Here is a 20,066-nt window from a genome sequence, read left to right as displayed (position 1 = left end):
ATCATTTCATTAACAGACCGGAGATTGGCGCTCAAGGAAAATAATTTGCATGTTCCCGGTGCGTTCTGGGAAGACTCGCCGCGGGCGGGCACATTGCTGGGTTTAGCTTGGTCTGGTGGCTCGGAGGACATCGCCACACCAGAGATTGGAGCTCGGGGAAGAGAATGTGCAGACCTGACATAATCTCGCAAGAGTTGTGCTGTCTTCCAGGTGCGCAAATCAAAGATGTGTCTGATCAAGACTCTTCAGTCTTTCAGACCACTACCCATTCCTACTGATACAAGTTGGGACAAATGACACTGCCCAAAAGGACCTTGCAACTATCTGCAGAGACTTTGAAGACCTCGGCAGGGAAATGAAGGAACTAGGAGCACAGGTGGTCTTGTCGTCCATCCTGCCAGTGGATGGCCACGGAGTAAGGAGATGGAACAGGACTCTACGGGTGAACAACTGACTACGTCGATGTTGCCGTCAGCAAAGATTTGGATTTCTAGACCATGGAGTGAATTACTCATATGATGAACTCCTTGCTAGAGATGGCTTGCAACTTACAAAGGCAGGTAAGCAAATACTTGACAGGTGCCTTGCTACACTCATCAGGAGAGCTTTAAGCTAGAACAATATGGGAAGGGAAGGGAAAGGCTAGGCAAAAATATACGACTAATTAATACATCTGAGAACCTTGCTATTAGAAGGGGAAAGAAAGATCAAAGACAAAAAAAATTCAGAAGGAAAGTAGAGGAGCAAGAGACACCTGTCACAAACTAAAATGCTTCAATACAAATGCACAGAGCATAGGAAACCAACAAGGCGAATTGGAGCCCCTAAGACAGGAAGAGAAATATGATGTCATAGGCATCACAGAAACGTGGTGGGATGATACACGATTGGAATACAAGGCTTGAAGGATGCAACCTTTTTATAAGAAACAGACCTAATAGAAGAGGAGCAGGCCTGAACGGCCGCTGTGTTGAGTGAATGGAGAGGGTCGGGGAAGAGCGAGGAGTGAAATCCCCTCCAGCCGCCCGCTGCGAGCCAACGTTACTCACTCCTGTGCAGCAGCATGGGAGCGAGTACATAAGAGGAGGAGCATCGGGCATCGTTTGCCCGACAGCCGTTCCGTGTAAGTAAATGGGGCTTCAGCTAACTTCAATGAATTAAACTCTAAAGGTTCAGATGAATTACATTTTAGGATACTGAAGGTTGATTGAATGAAGGTAGCTGCTCCCAAATCTTCCATTCATCCTGCAAGGATGCTGAATGATTCACTACTTTCTGATATTACCAAAGATTTCAAAAACAGCAACAACCACTCAGCTTGTGATCTCCTCCTCCACCTTCCCTGTAACAGAGAAGGAGAACGGTCATCAACAGCAATCAGCACCTACAACGAAGCAGAACTGAGAGCTCACTTCACGCTCAGAGGAGATCACTACAGCTCCTCCTCGTGGTTGGTAGGTTGGCACACTTTAGGATGCAGTTTCCCAAGTTAAACACTTTAGAAATGATCCCTGAAAGTATAGTCTTAACCTGCTATTCTCTGCATTGACTTCCCCCACCCTGCAGGCTACCACGTAGTATTGTGGAGAAGAACTTTAGTCCACCGCTCGCTTTCTCTCTGTTAGCTGTCCAGGCATCTAATACCAATATCCATGCGTACTGTATGGTATAGTGTAATATGGGAATCATTTCATTAACAGACCGGAGATTGGCGCTCAAGGAAAATAATTTGCATGTTCCCGGTGCGTTCTGGGACGACTCGCCGCGGGCGGGCACATTGCTGGGTTTAGCTTGGTCTGGTGGCTCGGAGGACATCGCCACACCAGAGATTGGAGCTCGGGGAAGAGAATGTGCAGACCTGACATAATCTCGCAAGAGTTGTGCTGTCTTCCAGGTGCGCAAATCAAAGATGTGTCTGATCAAGACTCTTCAGTCTTTCAGACCACTACCCATTCCTACTGATACAAGTTGGGACAAATGACACTGCCCAAAAGGACCTTGCAACTATCTGCAGAGACTTTGAAGACCTCGGCAGGGAAATGAAGGAACTAGGAGCACAGGTGGTCTTGTCGTCCATCCTGCCAGTGGATGGGCACGGAGTAAGGAGATGGAACAGGACTCTACGGGTGAACAACTGACTACGTCGATGTTGCCGTCAGCAAAGATTTGGATTTCTAGACCATGGAGTGAATTACTCATATGATGAACTCCTTGCTAGAGATGGCTTGCAACTTACAAAGGCAGGTAAGCAAATACTTGACAGGTGCCTTGCTACACTCATCAGGAGAGCTTTAAGCTAGAACAATATGGGAAGGGAAGGGAAAGGCTAGGCAAAAATATACGACTAATTAATACATCTGAGAACCTTGCTATTAGAAGGGGAAAGAAAGATCAAAGACAAAAAAAATTCAGAAGGAAAGTAGAGGAGCAAGAGACACCTGTCACAAACTAAAATGCTTCAATACAAATGCACAGAGCATAGGAAACCAACAAGGCGAATTGGAGCCCCTAAGACAGGAAGAGAAATATGATGTCATAGGCATCACAGAAACGTGGTGGGATGATACACGATTGGAATACAAGGCTTGAAGGATGCAACCTTTTTATAAGAAACAGACCTAATAGAAGAGGAGCAGGCCTGAACGGCCGCTGTGTTGAGTGAATGGAGAGGGTCGGGGAAGAGCGAGGAGTGAAATCCCCTCCAGCCGCCCGCTGCGAGCCAACGTTACTCACTCCTGTGCAGCAGCATGGGAGCGAGTACATAAGAGGAGGAGCATCGGGCATCGTTTGCCCGACAGCCGTTCCGTGTAAGTAAATGGGGCTTCAGCTAACTTCAATGAATTAAACTCTAAAGGTTCAGATGAATTACATTTTAGGATACTGAAGGTTGATTGAATGAAGGTAGCTGCTCCCAAATCTTCCATTCATCCTGCAAGGATGCTGAATGATTCACTACTTTCTGATATTACCAAAGATTTCAAAAACAGCAACAACCACTCAGCTTGTGATCTCCTCCTCCTCCACCTTCCCTGTAACAGAGAAGGAGAACGGTCATCAACAGCAATCAGCACCTACAAGGAAGCAGAACTGAGAGCTCACTTCACGCTCAGAGGAGATCACTACAGCTCCTCCTCGTGGTTGGTAGGTTGGCACACTTTAGGATGCAGTTTCCCAAGTTAAACACTTTAGAAATGATCCCTGAAAGTATAGTCTTAACCTGCTATTCTCTGCATTGACTTCCCCCACCCTGCAGGCTACCACGTAGTATTGTGGAGAAGAACTTTAGTCCACCGCTCGCTTTCTCTCTGTTAGCTGTCCAGGCATCTAATACCAATATCCATGCGTACTGTATGGTATAGTGTAATATGGGAATCATTTCATTAACAGACCGGAGATTGGCGCTCAAGGAAAATAATTTGCATGTTCCCGGTGCGTTCTGGGACGACTCGCCGCGGGCGGGCACATTGCTGGGTTTAGCTTGGTCTGGTGGCTCGGAGGACATCGCCACACCAGAGATTGGAGCTCGGGGAAGAGAATGTGCAGACCTGACATAATCTCGCAAGAGTTGTGCTGTCTTCCAGGTGCGCAAATCAAAGATGTGTCTGATCAAGACTCTTCAGTCTTTCAGACCACTACCCATTCCTACTGATACAAGTTGGGACAAATGACACTGCCCAAAAGGACCTTGCAACTATCTGCAGAGACTTTGAAGACCTCGGCAGGGAAATGAAGGAACTAGGAGCACAGGTGGTCTTGTCGTCCATCCTGCCAGTGGATGGGCACGGAGTAAGGAGATGGAACAGGACTCTACGGGTGAACAACTGACTACGTCGATGTTGCCGTCAGCAAAGATTTGGATTTCTAGACCATGGAGTGAATTACTCATATGATGAACTCCTTGCTAGAGATGGCTTGCAACTTACAAAGGCAGGTAAGCAAATACTTGACAGGTGCCTTGCTACACTCATCAGGAGAGCTTTAAGCTAGAACAATATGGGAAGGGAAGGGAAAGGCTAGGCAAAAATATACGACTAATTAATACATCTGAGAACCTTGCTATTAGAAGGGGAAAGAAAGATCAAAGACAAAAAAAATTCAGAAGGAAAGTAGAGGAGCAAGAGACACCTGTCACAAACTAAAATGCTTCAATACAAATGCACAGAGCATAGGAAACCAACAAGGCGAATTGGAGCCCCTAAGACAGGAAGAGAAATATGATGTCATAGGCATCACAGAAACGTGGTGGGATGATACACGATTGGAATACAAGGCTTGAAGGATGCAACCTTTTTATAAGAAACAGACCTAATAGAAGAGGAGCAGGCCTGAACGGCCGCTGTGTTGAGTGAATGGAGAGGGTCGGGGAAGAGCGAGGAGTGAAATCCCCTCCAGCCGCCCGCTGCGAGCCAACGTTACTCACTCCTGTGCAGCAGCATGGGAGCGAGTACATAAGAGGAGGAGCATCGGGCATCGTTTGCCCGACAGCCGTTCCGTGTAAGTAAATGGGGCTTCAGCTAACTTCAATGAATTAAACTCTAAAGGTTCAGATGAATTACATTTTAGGATACTGAAGGTTGATTGAATGAAGGTAGCTGCTCCCAAATCTTCCATTCATCCTGCAAGGATGCTGAATGATTCACTACTTTCTGATATTACCAAAGATTTCAAAAACAGCAACAACCACTCAGCTTGTGATCTCCTCCTCCACCTTCCCTGTAACAGAGAAGAAGAACGGTCATCAACAGCAATCAGCACCTACAACGAAGCAGAACTGAGAGCTCACTTCACGCTCAGAGGAGATCACTACAGCTCCTCCTCGTGGTTGGTAGGTTGGCACACTTTAGGATGCAGTTTCCCAAGTTAAACACTTTAGAAATGATCCCTGAAAGTATAGTCTTAACCTGCTATTCTCTGCATTGACTTCCCCCACCCTGCAGGCTACCACGTAGTATTGTGGAGAAGAACTTTAGTCCACCGCTCGCTTTCTCTCTGTTAGCTGTCCAGGCATCTAATACCAATATCCATGCGTACTGTATGGTATAGTGTAATATGGGAATCATTTCATTAACAGACCGGAGATTGGCGCTCAAGGAAAATAATTTGCATGTTCCCGGTGCGTTCTGGGAAGACTCGCCGCGGGCGGGCACATTGCTGGGTTTAGCTTGGTCTGGTGGCTCGGAGGACATCGCCACACCAGAGATTGGAGCTCGGGGAAGAGAATGTGCAGACCTGACATAATCTCGCAAGAGTTGTGCTGTCTTCCAGGTGCGCAAATCAAAGATGTGTCTGATCAAGACTCTTCAGTCTTTCAGACCACTACCCATTCCTACTGATACAAGTTGGGACAAATGACACTGCCCAAAAGGACCTTGCAACTATCTGCAGAGACTTTGAAGACCTCGGCAGGGAAATGAAGGAACTAGGAGCACAGGTGGTCTTGTCGTCCATCCTGCCAGTGGATGGCCACGGAGTAAGGAGATGGAACAGGACTCTACGGGTGAACAACTGACTACGTCGATGTTGCCGTCAGCAAAGATTTGGATTTCTAGACCATGGAGTGAATTACTCATATGATGAACTCCTTGCTAGAGATGGCTTGCAACTTACAAAGGCAGGTAAGCAAATACTTGACAGGTGCCTTGCTACACTCATCAGGAGAGCTTTAAGCTAGAACAATATGGGAAGGGAAGGGAAAGGCTAGGCAAAAATATACGACTAATTAATACATCTGAGAGCCTTGCTATTAGAAGGGGAAAGAAAGATCAAAGACAAAAAAAATTCAGAAGGAAAGTAGAGGAGCAAGAGACACCTGTCACAAACTAAAATGCTTCAATACAAATGCACAGAGCATAGGAAACCAACAAGGCGAATTGGAGCCCCTAAGACAGGAAGAGAAATATGATGTCATAGGCATCACAGAAACGTGGTGGGATGATACACGATTGGAATACAAGGCTTGAAGGATGCAACCTTTTTATAAGAAACAGACCTAATAGAAGAGGAGCAGGCCTGAACGGCCGCTGTGTTGAGTGAATGGAGAGGGTCGGGGAAGAGCGAGGAGTGAAATCCCCTCCAGCCGCCCGCTGCGAGCCAACGTTACTCACTCCTGTGCAGCAGCATGGGAGCGAGTACATAAGAGGAGGAGCATCGGGCATCGTTTGCCCGACAGCCGTTCCGTGTAAGTAAATGGGGCTTCAGCTAACTTCAATGAATTAAACTCTAAAGGTTCAGATGAATTACATTTTAGGATACTGAAGGTTGATTGAATGAAGGTAGCTGCTCCCAAATCTTCCATTCATCCTGCAAGGATGCTGAATGATTCACTACTTTCTGATATTACCAAAGATTTCAAAAACAGCAACAACCACTCAGCTTGTGATTCTCCTCCTCCACCTTCCCTGTAACAGAGAAGGAGAACGGTCATCAACAGCAATCAGCACCTACAACGAAGCAGAACTGAGAGCTCACTTCACGCTCAGAGGAGATCACTACAGCTCCTCCTCGTGGTTGGTAGGTTGGCACACTTTAGGATGCAGTTTCCCAAGTTAAACACTTTAGAAATGATCCCTGAAAGTATAGTCTTAACCTGCTATTCTCTGCATTGACTTCCCCCACCCTGCAGGCTACCACGTAGTATTGTGGAGAAGAACTTTAGTCCACCGCTCGCTTTCTCTCTGTTAGCTGTCCAGGCATCTAATACCAATATCCATGCGTACTGTATGGTATAGTGTAATATGGGAATCATTTCATTAACAGACCGGAGATTGGCGCTCAAGGAAAATAATTTGCATGTTCCCGGTGCGTTCTGGGAAGACTCGCCGCGGGCGGGCACATTGCTGGGTTTAGCTTGGTCTGGTGGCTCGGAGGACATCGCCACACCAGAGATTGGAGCTCGGGGAAGAGAATGTGCAGACCTGACATAATCTCGCAAGAGTTGTGCTGTCTTCCAGGTGCGCAAATCAAAGATGTGTCTGATCAAGACTCTTCAGTCTTTCAGACCACTACCCATTCCTACTGATACAAGTTGGGACAAATGACACTGCCCAAAAGGACCTTGCAACTATCTGCAGAGACTTTGAAGACCTCGGCAGGGAAATGAAGGAACTAGGAGCACAGGTGGTCTTGTCGTCCATCCTGCCAGTGGATGGCCACGGAGTAAGGAGATGGAACAGGACTCTACGGGTGAACAACTGACTACGTCGATGTTGCCGTCAGCAAAGATTTGGATTTCTAGACCATGGAGTGAATTACTCATATGATGAACTCCTTGCTAGAGATGGCTTGCAACTTACAAAGGCAGGTAAGCAAATACTTGACAGGTGCCTTGCTACACTCATCAGGAGAGCTTTAAGCTAGAACAATATGGGAAGGGAAGGGAAAGGCTAGGCAAAAATATACGACTAATTAATACATCTGAGAACCTTGCTATTAGAAGGGGAAAGAAAGATCAAAGACAAAAAAAAATTCAGAAGGAAAGTAGAGGAGCAAGAGACACCTGTCACAAACTAAAATGCTTCAATACAAATGCACAGAGCATAGGAAACCAACAAGGTGAATTGGAGCCCCTAAGACAGGAAGAGAAATATGATGTCATAGGCATCACAGAAACGTGGTGGGATGATACACGATTGGAATACAAGGCTTGAAGGATGCAACCTTTTTATAAGAAACAGACCTAATAGAAGAGGAGCAGGCCTGAACGGCCGCTGTGTTGAGTGAATGGAGAGGGTCGGGGAAGAGCGAGGAGTGAAATCGCCTCCAGCCGCCCGCTGCGAGCCAACGTTACTCACTCCTGTGCAGCAGCATGGGAGCGAGTACATAAGAGGAGGAGCATCGGGCATCGTTTGCCCGACAGCCGTTCCGTGTAAGTAAATGGGGCTTCAGCTAACTTCAATGAATTAAACTCTAAAGGTTCAGATGAATTACATTTTAGGATACTGAAGGTTGATTGAATGAAGGTAGCTGCTCCCAAATCTTCCATTCATCCTGCAAGGATGCTGAATGATTCACTACTTTCTGATATTACCAAAGATTTCAAAAACAGCAACAACCACTCAGCTTGTGATCTCCTCCTCCACCTTCCCTGTAACAGAGAAGAAGAACGGTCATCAACAGCAATCAGCACCTACAACGAAGCAGAACTGAGAGCTCACTTCACGCTCAGAGGAGATCACTACAGCTCCTCCTCGTGGTTGGTAGGTTGGCACACTTTAGGATGCAGTTTCCCAAGTTAAACACTTTAGAAATGATCCCTGAAAGTATAGTCTTAACCTGCTATTCTCTGCATTGACTTCCCCCACCCTGCAGGCTAGCACGTAGTATTGTGGAGAAGAACTTTAGTCCACCGCTCGCTTTCTCTCTGTTAGCTGTCCAGGCATCTAATACCAATATCCATGCGTACTGTATGGTATAGTGTAATATGGGAATCATTTCATTAACAGACCGGAGATTGGCGCTCAAGGAAAATAATTTGCATGTTCCCGGTGCGTTCTGGGAAGACTCGCCGCGGGCGGGCACATTGCTGGGTTTAGCTTGGTCTGGTGGCTCGGAGGACATCGCCACACCAGAGATTGGAGCTCGGGGAAGAGAATGTGCAGACCTGACATAATCTCGCAAGAGTTGTGCTGTCTTCCAGGTGCGCAAATCAAAGATGTGTCTGATCAAGACTCTTCAGTCTTTCAGACCACTACCCATTCCTACTGATACAAGTTGGGACAAATGACACTGCCCAAAAGGACCTTGCAACTATCTGCAGAGACTTTGAAGACCTCGGCAGGGAAATGAAGGAACTAGGAGCACAGGTGGTCTTGTCGTCCATCCTGCCAGTGGATGGCCACGGAGTAAGGAGATGGAACAGGACTCTACGGGTGAACAACTGACTACGTCGATGTTGCCGTCAGCAAAGATTTGGATTTCTAGACCATGGAGTGAATTACTCATATGATGAACTCCTTGCTAGAGATGGCTTGCAACTTACAAAGGCAGGTAAGCAAATACTTGACAGGTGCCTTGCTACACTCATCAGGAGAGCTTTAAGCTAGAACAATATGGGAAGGGAAGGGAAAGGCTAGGCAAAAATATACGACTAATTAATACATCTGAGAACCTTGCTATTAGAAGGGGAAAGAAAGATCAAAGACAAAAAAAATTCAGAAGGAAAGTAGAGGAGCAAGAGACACCTGTCACAAACTAAAATGCTTCAATACAAATGCACAGAGCATAGGAAACCAACAAGGCGAATTGGAGCCCCTAAGACAGGAAGAGAAATATGATGTCATAGGCATCACAGAAACGTGGTGGGATGATACACGATTGGAATACAAGGCTTGAAGGATGCAACCTTTTTATAAGAAACAGACCTAATAGAAGAGGAGCAGGCCTGAACGGCCGCTGTGTTGAGTGAATGGAGAGGGTCGGGGAAGAGCGAGGAGTGAAATCCCCTCCAGCCGCCCGCTGCGAGCCAACGTTACTCACTCCTGTGCAGCAGCATGGGAGCGAGTACATAAGAGGAGGAGCATCGGGCATCGTTTGCCCGACAGCCGTTCCGTGTAAGTAAATGGGGCTTCAGCTAACTTCAATGAATTAAACTCTAAAGGTTCAGATGAATTACATTTTAGGATACTGAAGGTTGATTGAATGAAGGTAGCTGCTCCCAAATCTTCCATTCATCCTGCAAGGATGCTGAATGATTCACTACTTTCTGATATTACCAAAGATTTCAAAAACAGCAACAACCACTCAGCTTGTGATCTCCTCCTCCACCTTCCCTGTAACAGAGAAGAAGAACGGTCATCAACAGCAATCAGCACCTACAACGAAGCAGAACTGAGAGCTCACTTCACGCTCAGAGGAGATCACTACAGCTCCTCCTCGTGGTTGGTAGGTTGGCACACTTTAGGATGCAGTTTCCCAAGTTAAACACTTTAGAAATGATCCCTGAAAGTATAGTCTTAACCTGCTATTCTCTGCATTGACTTCCCCCACCCTGCAGGCTACCACGTAGTATTGTGGAGAAGAACTTTAGTCCACCGCTCGCTTTCTCTCTGTTAGCTGTCCAGGCATCTAATACCAATATCCATGCGTACTGTATGGTATAGTGTAATATGGGAATCATTTCATTAACAGACCGGAGATTGGCGCTCAAGGAAAATAATTTGCATGTTCCCGGTGCGTTCTGGGAAGACTCGCCGCGGGCGGGCACATTGCTGGGTTTAGCTTGGTCTGGTGGCTCGGAGGACATCGCCACACCAGAGATTGGAGCTCGGGGAAGAGAATGTGCAGACCTGACATAATCTCGCAAGAGTTGTGCTGTCTTCCAGGTGCGCAAATCAAAGATGTGTCTGATCAAGACTCTTCAGTCTTTCAGACCACTACCCATTCCTACTGATACAAGTTGGGACAAATGACACTGCCCAAAAGGACCTTGCAACTATCTGCAGAGACTTTGAAGACCTCGGCAGGGAAATGAAGGAACTAGGAGCACAGGTGGTCTTGTCGTCCATCCTGCCAGTGGATGGCCACGGAGTAAGGAGATGGAACAGGACTCTACGGGTGAACAACTGACTACGTCGATGTTGCCGTCAGCAAAGATTTGGATTTCTAGACCATGGAGTGAATTACTCATATGATGAACTCCTTGCTAGAGATGGCTTGCAACTTACAAAGGCAGGTAAGCAAATACTTGACAGGTGCCTTGCTACACTCATCAGGAGAGCTTTAAGCTAGAACAATATGGGAAGGGAAGGGAAAGGCTAGGCAAAAATATACGACTAATTAATACATCTGAGAGCCTTGCTATTAGAAGGGGAAAGAAAGATCAAAGACAAAAAAAATTCAGAAGGAAAGTAGAGGAGCAAGAGACACCTGTCACAAACTAAAATGCTTCAATACAAATGCACAGAGCATAGGAAACCAACAAGGCGAATTGGAGCCCCTAAGACAGGAAGAGAAATATGATGTCATAGGCATCACAGAAACGTGGTGGGATGATACACGATTGGAATACAAGGCTTGAAGGATGCAACCTTTTTATAAGAAACAGACCTAATAGAAGAGGAGCAGGCCTGAACGGCCGCTGTGTTGAGTGAATGGAGAGGGTCGGGGAAGAGCGAGGAGTGAAATCCCCTCCAGCCGCCCGCTGCGAGCCAACGTTACTCACTCCTGTGCAGCAGCATGGGAGCGAGTACATAAGAGGAGGAGCATCGGGCATCGTTTGCCCGACAGCCGTTCCGTGTAAGTAAATGGGGCTTCAGCTAACTTCAATGAATTAAACTCTAAAGGTTCAGATGAATTACATTTTAGGATACTGAAGGTTGATTGAATGAAGGTAGCTGCTCCCAAATCTTCCATTCATCCTGCAAGGATGCTGAATGATTCACTACTTTCTGATATTACCAAAGATTTCAAAAACAGCAACAACCACTCAGCTTGTGATTCTCCTCCTCCACCTTCCCTGTAACAGAGAAGGAGAACGGTCATCAACAGCAATCAGCACCTACAACGAAGCAGAACTGAGAGCTCACTTCACGCTCAGAGGAGATCACTACAGCTCCTCCTCGTGGTTGGTAGGTTGGCACACTTTAGGATGCAGTTTCCCAAGTTAAACACTTTAGAAATGATCCCTGAAAGTATAGTCTTAACCTGCTATTCTCTGCATTGACTTCCCCCACCCTGCAGGCTACCACGTAGTATTGTGGAGAAGAACTTTAGTCCACCGCTCGCTTTCTCTCTGTTAGCTGTCCAGGCATCTAATACCAATATCCATGCGTACTGTATGGTATAGTGTAATATGGGAATCATTTCATTAACAGACCGGAGATTGGCGCTCAAGGAAAATAATTTGCATGTTCCCGGTGCGTTCTGGGAAGACTCGCCGCGGGCGGGCACATTGCTGGGTTTAGCTTGGTCTGGTGGCTCGGAGGACATCGCCACACCAGAGATTGGAGCTCGGGGAAGAGAATGTGCAGACCTGACATAATCTCGCAAGAGTTGTGCTGTCTTCCAGGTGCGCAAATCAAAGATGTGTCTGATCAAGACTCTTCAGTCTTTCAGACCACTACCCATTCCTACTGATACAAGTTGGGACAAATGACACTGCCCAAAAGGACCTTGCAACTATCTGCAGAGACTTTGAAGACCTCGGCAGGGAAATGAAGGAACTAGGAGCACAGGTGGTCTTGTCGTCCATCCTGCCAGTGGATGGCCACGGAGTAAGGAGATGGAACAGGACTCTACGGGTGAACAACTGACTACGTCGATGTTGCCGTCAGCAAAGATTTGGATTTCTAGACCATGGAGTGAATTACTCATATGATGAACTCCTTGCTAGAGATGGCTTGCAACTTACAAAGGCAGGTAAGCAAATACTTGACAGGTGCCTTGCTACACTCATCAGGAGAGCTTTAAGCTAGAACAATATGGGAAGGGAAGGGAAAGGCTAGGCAAAAATATACGACTAATTAATACATCTGAGAACCTTGCTATTAGAAGGGGAAAGAAAGATCAAAGACAAAAAAAAATTCAGAAGGAAAGTAGAGGAGCAAGAGACACCTGTCACAAACTAAAATGCTTCAATACAAATGCACAGAGCATAGGAAACCAACAAGGTGAATTGGAGCCCCTAAGACAGGAAGAGAAATATGATGTCATAGGCATCACAGAAACGTGGTGGGATGATACACGATTGGAATACAAGGCTTGAAGGATGCAACCTTTTTATAAGAAACAGACCTAATAGAAGAGGAGCAGGCCTGAACGGCCGCTGTGTTGAGTGAATGGAGAGGGTCGGGGAAGAGCGAGGAGTGAAATCGCCTCCAGCCGCCCGCTGCGAGCCAACGTTACTCACTCCTGTGCAGCAGCATGGGAGCGAGTACATAAGAGGAGGAGCATCGGGCATCGTTTGCCCGACAGCCGTTCCGTGTAAGTAAATGGGGCTTCAGCTAACTTCAATGAATTAAACTCTAAAGGTTCAGATGAATTACATTTTAGGATACTGAAGGTTGATTGAATGAAGGTAGCTGCTCCCAAATCTTCCATTCATCCTGCAAGGATGCTGAATGATTCACTACTTTCTGATATTACCAAAGATTTCAAAAACAGCAACAACCACTCAGCTTGTGATCTCCTCCTCCACCTTCCCTGTAACAGAGAAGAAGAACGGTCATCAACAGCAATCAGCACCTACAACGAAGCAGAACTGAGAGCTCACTTCACGCTCAGAGGAGATCACTACAGCTCCTCCTCGTGGTTGGTAGGTTGGCACACTTTAGGATGCAGTTTCCCAAGTTAAACACTTTAGAAATGATCCCTGAAAGTATAGTCTTAACCTGCTATTCTCTGCATTGACTTCCCCCACCCTGCAGGCTACCACGTAGTATTGTGGAGAAGAACTTTAGTCCACCGCTCGCTTTCTCTCTGTTAGCTGTCCAGGCATCTAATACCAATATCCATGCGTACTGTATGGTATAGTGTAATATGGGAATCATTTCATTAACAGACCGGAGATTGGCGCTCAAGGAAAATAATTTGCATGTTCCCGGTGCGTTCTGGGAAGACTCGCCGCGGGCGGGCACATTGCTGGGTTTAGCTTGGTCTGGTGGCTCGGAGGACATCGCCACACCAGAGATTGGAGCTCGGGGAAGAGAATGTGCAGACCTGACATAATCTCGCAAGAGTTGTGCTGTCTTCCAGGTGCGCAAATCAAAGATGTGTCTGATCAAGACTCTTCAGTCTTTCAGACCACTACCCATTCCTACTGATACAAGTTGGGACAAATGACACTGCCCAAAAGGACCTTGCAACTATCTGCAGAGACTTTGAAGACCTCGGCAGGGAAATGAAGGAACTAGGAGCACAGGTGGTCTTGTCGTCCATCCTGCCAGTGGATGGCCACGGAGTAAGGAGATGGAACAGGACTCTACGGGTGAACAACTGACTACGTCGATGTTGCCGTCAGCAAAGATTTGGATTTCTAGACCATGGAGTGAATTACTCATATGATGAACTCCTTGCTAGAGATGGCTTGCAACTTACAAAGGCAGGTAAGCAAATACTTGACAGGTGCCTTGCTACACTCATCAGGAGAGCTTTAAGCTAGAACAATATGGGAAGGGAAGGGAAAGGCTAGGCAAAAATATACGACTAATTAATACATCTGAGAACCTTGCTATTAGAAGGGGAAAGAAAGATCAAAGACAAAAAAAATTCAGAAGGAAAGTAGAGGAGCAAGAGACACCTGTCACAAACTAAAATGCTTCAATACAAATGCACAGAGCATAGGAAACCAACAAGGCGAATTGGAGCCCCTAAGACAGGAAGAGAAATATGATGTCATAGGCATCACAGAAACGTGGTGGGATGATACACGATTGGAATACAAGGCTTGAAGGATGCAACCTTTTTATAAGAAACAGACCTAATAGAAGAGGAGCAGGCCTGAACGGCCGCTGTGTTGAGTGAATGGAGAGGGTCGGGGAAGAGCGAGGAGTGAAATCCCCTCCAGCCGCCCGCTGCGAGCCAACGTTACTCACTCCTGTGCAGCAGCATGGGAGCGAGTACATAAGAGGAGGAGCATCGGGCATCGTTTGCCCGACAGCCGTTCCGTGTAAGTAAATGGGGCTTCAGCTAACTTCAATGAATTAAACTCTAAAGGTTCAGATGAATTACATTTTAGGATACTGAAGGTTGATTGAATGAAGGTAGCTGCTCCCAAATCTTCCATTCATCCTGCAAGGATGCTGAATGATTCACTACTTTCTGATATTACCAAAGATTTCAAAAACAGCAACAACCACTCAGCTTGTGATTCTCCTCCTCCACCTTCCCTGTAACAGAGAAGGAGAACGGTCATCAACAGCAATCAGCACCTACAACGAAGCAGAACTGAGAGCTCACTTCACGCTCAGAGGAGATCACTACAGCTCCTCCTCGTGGTTGGTAGGTTGGCACACTTTAGGATGCAGTTTCCCAAGTTAAACACTTTAGAAATGATCCCTGAAAGTATAGTCTTAACCTGCTATTCTCTGCATTGACTTCCCCCACCCTGCAGGCTACCACGTAGTATTGTGGAGAAGAACTTTAGTCCACCGCTCGCTTTCTCTCTGTTAGCTGTCCAGGCATCTAATACCAATATCCATGCGTACTGTATGGTATAGTGTAATATGGGAATCATTTCATTAACAGACCGGAGATTGGCGCTCAAGGAAAATAATTTGCATGTTCCCGGTGCGTTCTGGGAAGACTCGCCGCGGGCGGGCACATTGCTGGGTTTAGCTTGGTCTGGTGGCTCGGAGGACATCGCCACACCAGAGATTGGAGCTCGGGGAAGAGAATGTGCAGACCTGACATAATCTCGCAAGAGTTGTGCTGTCTTCCAGGTGCGCAAATCAAAGATGTGTCTGATCAAGACTCTTCAGTCTTTCAGACCACTACCCATTCCTACTGATACAAGTTGGGACAAATGACACTGCCCAAAAGGACCTTGCAACTATCTGCAGAGACTTTGAAGACCTCGGCAGGGAAATGAAGGAACTAGGAGCACAGGTGGTCTTGTCGTCCATCCTGCCAGTGGATGGCCACGGAGTAAGGAGATGGAACAGGACTCTACGGGTGAACAACTGACTACGTCGATGTTGCCGTCAGCAAAGATTTGGATTTCTAGACCATGGAGTGAATTACTCATATGATGAACTCCTTGCTAGAGATGGCTTGCAACTTACAAAGGCAGGTAAGCAAATACTTGACAGGTGCCTTGCTACACTCATCAGGAGAGCTTTAAGCTAGAACAATATGGGAAGGGAAGGGAAAGGCTAGGCAAAAATATACGACTAATTAATACATCTGAGAACCTTGCTATTAGAAGGGGAAAGAAAGATCAAAGACAAAAAAAATTCAGAAGGAAAGTAGAGGAGCAAGAGACACCTGTCACAAACTAAAATGCTTCAATACAAATGCACAGAGCATAGGAAACCAACAAGGCGAATTGGAGCCCCTAAGACAGGAAGAGAAATATGATGTCATAGGCATCACAGAAACGTGGTGGGATGATACACGATTGGAATACAAGGCTTGAAGGATGCAACCTTTTTATAAGAAACAGACCTAATAGAAGAGGAGCAGGCCTGAACGGCCGCTGTGTTGAGTGAATGGAGAGGGTCGGGGAAGAGCGAGGAGTGAAATCCCCTCCAGCCGCCCGCTGCGAGCCAACGTTACTCACTCCTGTGCAGCAGCATGGGAGCGAGTACATAAGAGGAGGAGCATCGGGCATCGTTTGCCCGACAGCCGTTCCGTGTAAGTAAATGGGGCTTCAGCTAACTTCAATGAATTAAACTCTAAAGGTTCAGATGAATTACATTTTAGGATACTGAAGGTTGATTGAATGAAGGTAGCTGCTCCCAAATCTTCCATTCATCCTGCAAGGATGCTGAATGATTCACTACTTTCTGATATTACCAAAGATTTCAAAAACAGCAACAACCACTCAGCTTGTGATCTCCTCCTCCACCTTCCCTGTAACAGAGAAGGAGAACGGTCATCAACAGCAATCAGCACCTACAACGAAGCAGAACTGAGAGCTCACTTCACGCTCAGAGGAGATCACTACAGCTCCTCCTCGTGGTTGGTAGGTTGGCACACTTTAGGATGCAGTTTCCCAAGTTAAACACTTTAGAAATGATCCCTGAAAGTATAGTCTTAACCTGCTATTCTCTGCATTGACTTCCCCCACCCTGCAGGCTACCACGTAGTATTGTGGAGAAGAACTTTAGTCCACCGCTCGCTTTCTCTCTGTTAGCTGTCCAGGCATCTAATACCAATATCCATGCGTACTGTATGGTATAGTGTAATATGGGAATCATTTCATTAACAGACCGGAGATTGGCGCTCAAGGAAAATAATTTGCATGTTCCCGGTGCGTTCTGGGAAGACTCGCCGCGGGCGGGCACATTGCTGGGTTTAGCTTGGTCTGGTGGCTCGGAGGACATCGCCACACCAGAGATTGGAGCTCGGGGAAGAGAATGTGCAGACCTGACATAATCTCGCAAGAGTTGTGCTGTCTTCCAGGTGCGCAAATCAAAGATGTGTCTGATCAAGACTCTTCAGTCTTTCAGACCACTACCCATTCCTACTGATACAAGTTGGGACAAATGACACTGCCCAAAAGGACCTTGCAACTATCTGCAGAGACTTTGAAGACCTCGGCAGGGAAATGAAGGAACTAGGAGCACAGGTGGTCTTGTCGTCCATCCTGCCAGTGGATGGCCACGGAGTAAGGAGATGGAACAGGACTCTACGGGTGAACAACTGACTACGTCGATGTTGCCGTCAGCAAAGATTTGGATTTCTAGACCATGGAGTGAATTACTCATATGATGAACTCCTTGCTAGAGATGGCTTGCAACTTACAAAGGCAGGTAAGCAAATACTTGACAGGTGCCTTGCTACACTCATCAGGAGAGCTTTAAGCTAGAACAATATGGGAAGGGAAGGGAAAGGCTAGGCAAAAATATACGACTAATTAATACATCTGAGAACCTTGCTATTAGAAGGGGAAAGAAAGATCAAAGACAAAAAAAATTCAGAAGGAAAGTAGAGGAGCAAGAGACACCTGTCACAAACTAAAATGCTTCAATACAAATGCACAGAGCATAGGAAACCAACAAGGCGAATTGGAGCCCCTAAGACAGGAAGAGAAATATGATGTCATAGGCATCACAGAAACGTGGTGGGATGATACACGATTGGAATACAAGGCTTGAAGGATGCAACCTTTTTATAAGAAACAGACCTAATAGAAGAGGAGCAGGCCTGAACGGCCGCTGTGTTGAGTGAATGGAGAGGGTCGGGGAAGAGCGAGGAGTGAAATCCCCTCCAGCCGCCCGCTGCGAGCCAACGTTACTCACTCCTGTGCAGCAGCATGGGAGCGAGTACATAAGAGGAGGAGCATCGGGCATCGTTTGCCCGACAGCCGTTCCGTGTAAGTAAATGGGGCTTCAGCTAACTTCAATGAATTAAACTCTAAAGGTTCAGATGAATTACATTTTAGGATACTGAAGGTTGATTGAATGAAGGTAGCTGCTCCCAAATCTTCCATTCATCCTGCAAGGATGCTGAATGATTCACTACTTTCTGATATTACCAAAGATTTCAAAAACAGCAACAACCACTCAGCTTGCGATCTCCTCCTCCACCTTCCCTGTAACAGAGAAGGAGAACGGTCGTCAACAGCAATCAGCACCTACAACGAAGCAGAACTGAGAGCTCACCTCACGCTCAGAGGAGATCACTACAGCTCCTCCTCGTGGTTGGTAGGTTGGCACACTTTAGGATGCAGTTTCCCAAGTTAAACACTTTAGAAACGATCCCTGAAAGTATAGTCTTAACCTGCTATTCTCTGCATTGACTTCCCCCACCCTGCAGGCTACCACGTAGTATTGTGGAGAAGAACTTTAGTCCACCGCTCGCTTTCTCTCTGTTAGCTGTCCAGGCATCTAATACCAATATCCATGCGTACTGTATGGTATAGTGTAATATGGGAATCATTTCATTAAAGGGGTGGTCTCGCGAAACCAAGTGGGGTTATACACTTCCGTATGGCCATATTAATGCACTTTGTAATGTACATTGTGCATTAAATATGAGCCATACAGAAGTTATTCCACTTACCTGCTCCGTTGCTAGCGTCCTCGTCTCCATGGTTCCGTCTAAATTCGCTGGCAGCTTGCTTTTTTAGACGCGCTTGCGCAGTCCGGTCTTCTCCATTCAGCACGAGCCGCTTCAGTGTGCTCCCCGCTACAGCTCTTCTGCGCATGCGCAGACGAGCTGTCACTGCTCGGGAGCGCGCTGAAGCGGCCATTCTGCACCATCCTCTGTTAGAGGAAGGTGCAGAAACTGGAGCTGCCCAGCGGAGAAGCCCAGCCCAGCCCAGCAGCCCCGAGAAGCCTCCCAGGTAAGTGATAGGTCGGGGGGGGGGCTGTCGCTGCGCCGGGCTGCGCCGGGGGGGGCTGCCGGTGCGCCGGGCTGCGCCGGGGGGGCTGTCGCTAGGCCGGGGGGGGCTGTCGCTAGGCCGGGGGGGGCTGTCGCTAGGCCGGGGGGGCTGTCGCTAGGCCGGGGGGGGCTGTCGCTAGGCCGGGGCGGGCTGCCGCTGCGCCGGGCTGCGCCGGGGGGGCTGTCGCTAGGCCGGGGGGGGCTGCCGCTGCGCCGGGCTGCGCCGGGGGGGCTGTCGCTAGGCCGGGGGGGCTGTCGCTAGGCCGGGGGGGGCTGCCGCTGCGCCGGGCTGCGCCGGGGGGGCTGTCGCTAGGCCGGGGGGGCTGTCGCTAGGCCGGGGGGGGCTGCCGCTGCGCCGGGCTGCCTGGGGGGGCTGTCGCTAGGCCGGGGGGGCTGTCGCTAGGCCGGGGGGGCTGCCGCTGCGCCGGGCTGCGCCGGGGGGGCTGTCGCTAGGCCGGGGGGGCTGTCGCTAGGCCGGGGGGGGCTGCCGCTGCGCCGGGGGGGCTGTCGCTAGGCCGGGGGAACTAGCGCTGGGCTCCGGGGCCTTCACCTGGGCTGAGGGTCTAGCGCTGGGGAGCCGGGGGCTAGCGCCGCTTACCTGCTGCCTGGCTGCGGGGCGTCGTGTTGCCATGGAGACACAGCTGGCGGCGTCTCGGGAGCGCGCACGTCGGGCTGCAGCGAGCGACGGGGAAAGAGCCGGCGGCCATCTTGAGGAAACTTTTATAAGTTGCTGAAACGCTGGAACGGTAAGTACGAACCAGCTAGAAATGTCATTTACAGGGGGGCTTAGTAATGTGTGTTTAATGGGGGGGACTGGGCAAAAAAAAAAAATTAACTGCTTCCTCGAGACATCTCCTTTAACAGACCGGAGATTGGCGCTCAAGGAAAATAATTTGCATGTTCCCGGTGCGTTCTGGGAAGACTCGCCGCGGGCGGGCACATTGCTGGGTTTAGCTTGGTCTGGTGGCTCGGAGGACATCGCCACACCAGAGATTGGAGCTCGGGGAAGAGAATGTGCAGACCTGACATAATCTCGCAAGAGTTGTGCTGTCTTCCAGGTGCGCAAATCAAAGATGTGTCTGATC

At 48.0% G+C, this 20,066-nt stretch overlaps 11 non-coding genes across 11 annotated transcripts; all 11 read right to left on the bottom strand.

The window, feature by feature from the left end:
• Positions 1-1,308: 1,308 nt before the first annotated feature.
• On the bottom strand, positions 1,309-1,527 carry LOC136592845 (small nucleolar RNA U3). The gene has a single exon (XR_010788144.1). It is a non-coding gene; the product is annotated as a small nucleolar RNA U3 (small nucleolar RNA).
• Positions 1,528-2,992: 1,465 nt separating this feature from the next.
• LOC136593304 (small nucleolar RNA U3) lies at positions 2,993-3,214 on the bottom strand. The gene has a single exon (XR_010788223.1). It is a non-coding gene; the product is annotated as a small nucleolar RNA U3 (small nucleolar RNA).
• Positions 3,215-4,679: 1,465 nt separating this feature from the next.
• On the bottom strand, positions 4,680-4,898 carry LOC136593238 (small nucleolar RNA U3). Its single transcript, XR_010788217.1, has one exon. It is a non-coding gene; the product is annotated as a small nucleolar RNA U3 (small nucleolar RNA).
• A 1,465-nt stretch (positions 4,899-6,363) lies between these two features.
• Positions 6,364-6,583, bottom strand: LOC136593587 (small nucleolar RNA U3). The gene has a single exon (XR_010788272.1). It is a non-coding gene; the product is annotated as a small nucleolar RNA U3 (small nucleolar RNA).
• Positions 6,584-8,049: 1,466 nt separating this feature from the next.
• Positions 8,050-8,268, bottom strand: LOC136593227 (small nucleolar RNA U3). Its single transcript, XR_010788216.1, has one exon. It is a non-coding gene; the product is annotated as a small nucleolar RNA U3 (small nucleolar RNA).
• Positions 8,269-9,733: 1,465 nt separating this feature from the next.
• LOC136593216 (small nucleolar RNA U3) lies at positions 9,734-9,952 on the bottom strand. Its single transcript, XR_010788210.1, has one exon. It is a non-coding gene; the product is annotated as a small nucleolar RNA U3 (small nucleolar RNA).
• Positions 9,953-11,417: 1,465 nt separating this feature from the next.
• On the bottom strand, positions 11,418-11,637 carry LOC136593576 (small nucleolar RNA U3). Its single transcript, XR_010788271.1, has one exon. It is a non-coding gene; the product is annotated as a small nucleolar RNA U3 (small nucleolar RNA).
• A 1,466-nt stretch (positions 11,638-13,103) lies between these two features.
• LOC136593208 (small nucleolar RNA U3) lies at positions 13,104-13,322 on the bottom strand. Its single transcript, XR_010788201.1, has one exon. It is a non-coding gene; the product is annotated as a small nucleolar RNA U3 (small nucleolar RNA).
• Positions 13,323-14,787: 1,465 nt separating this feature from the next.
• Positions 14,788-15,007, bottom strand: LOC136593565 (small nucleolar RNA U3). Its single transcript, XR_010788270.1, has one exon. It is a non-coding gene; the product is annotated as a small nucleolar RNA U3 (small nucleolar RNA).
• Positions 15,008-16,472: 1,465 nt separating this feature from the next.
• Positions 16,473-16,691, bottom strand: LOC136592834 (small nucleolar RNA U3). The gene has a single exon (XR_010788143.1). It is a non-coding gene; the product is annotated as a small nucleolar RNA U3 (small nucleolar RNA).
• A 1,465-nt stretch (positions 16,692-18,156) lies between these two features.
• LOC136593662 (small nucleolar RNA U3) lies at positions 18,157-18,375 on the bottom strand. Its single transcript, XR_010788282.1, has one exon. It is a non-coding gene; the product is annotated as a small nucleolar RNA U3 (small nucleolar RNA).
• Between the last annotated feature and the right edge of the window lie 1,691 nt (positions 18,376-20,066).

The sequence above is a fragment of the Eleutherodactylus coqui genome, chromosome 1 (assembly GCF_035609145.1).
Source record: "Eleutherodactylus coqui strain aEleCoq1 chromosome 1, aEleCoq1.hap1, whole genome shotgun sequence".
Lineage (NCBI taxonomy): Eukaryota > Metazoa > Chordata > Amphibia > Anura > Eleutherodactylidae > Eleutherodactylus > Eleutherodactylus coqui.
Note: the sequence above shows the minus strand (reverse complement) of the source record. Positions and strands in the feature narration are given on the sequence as shown.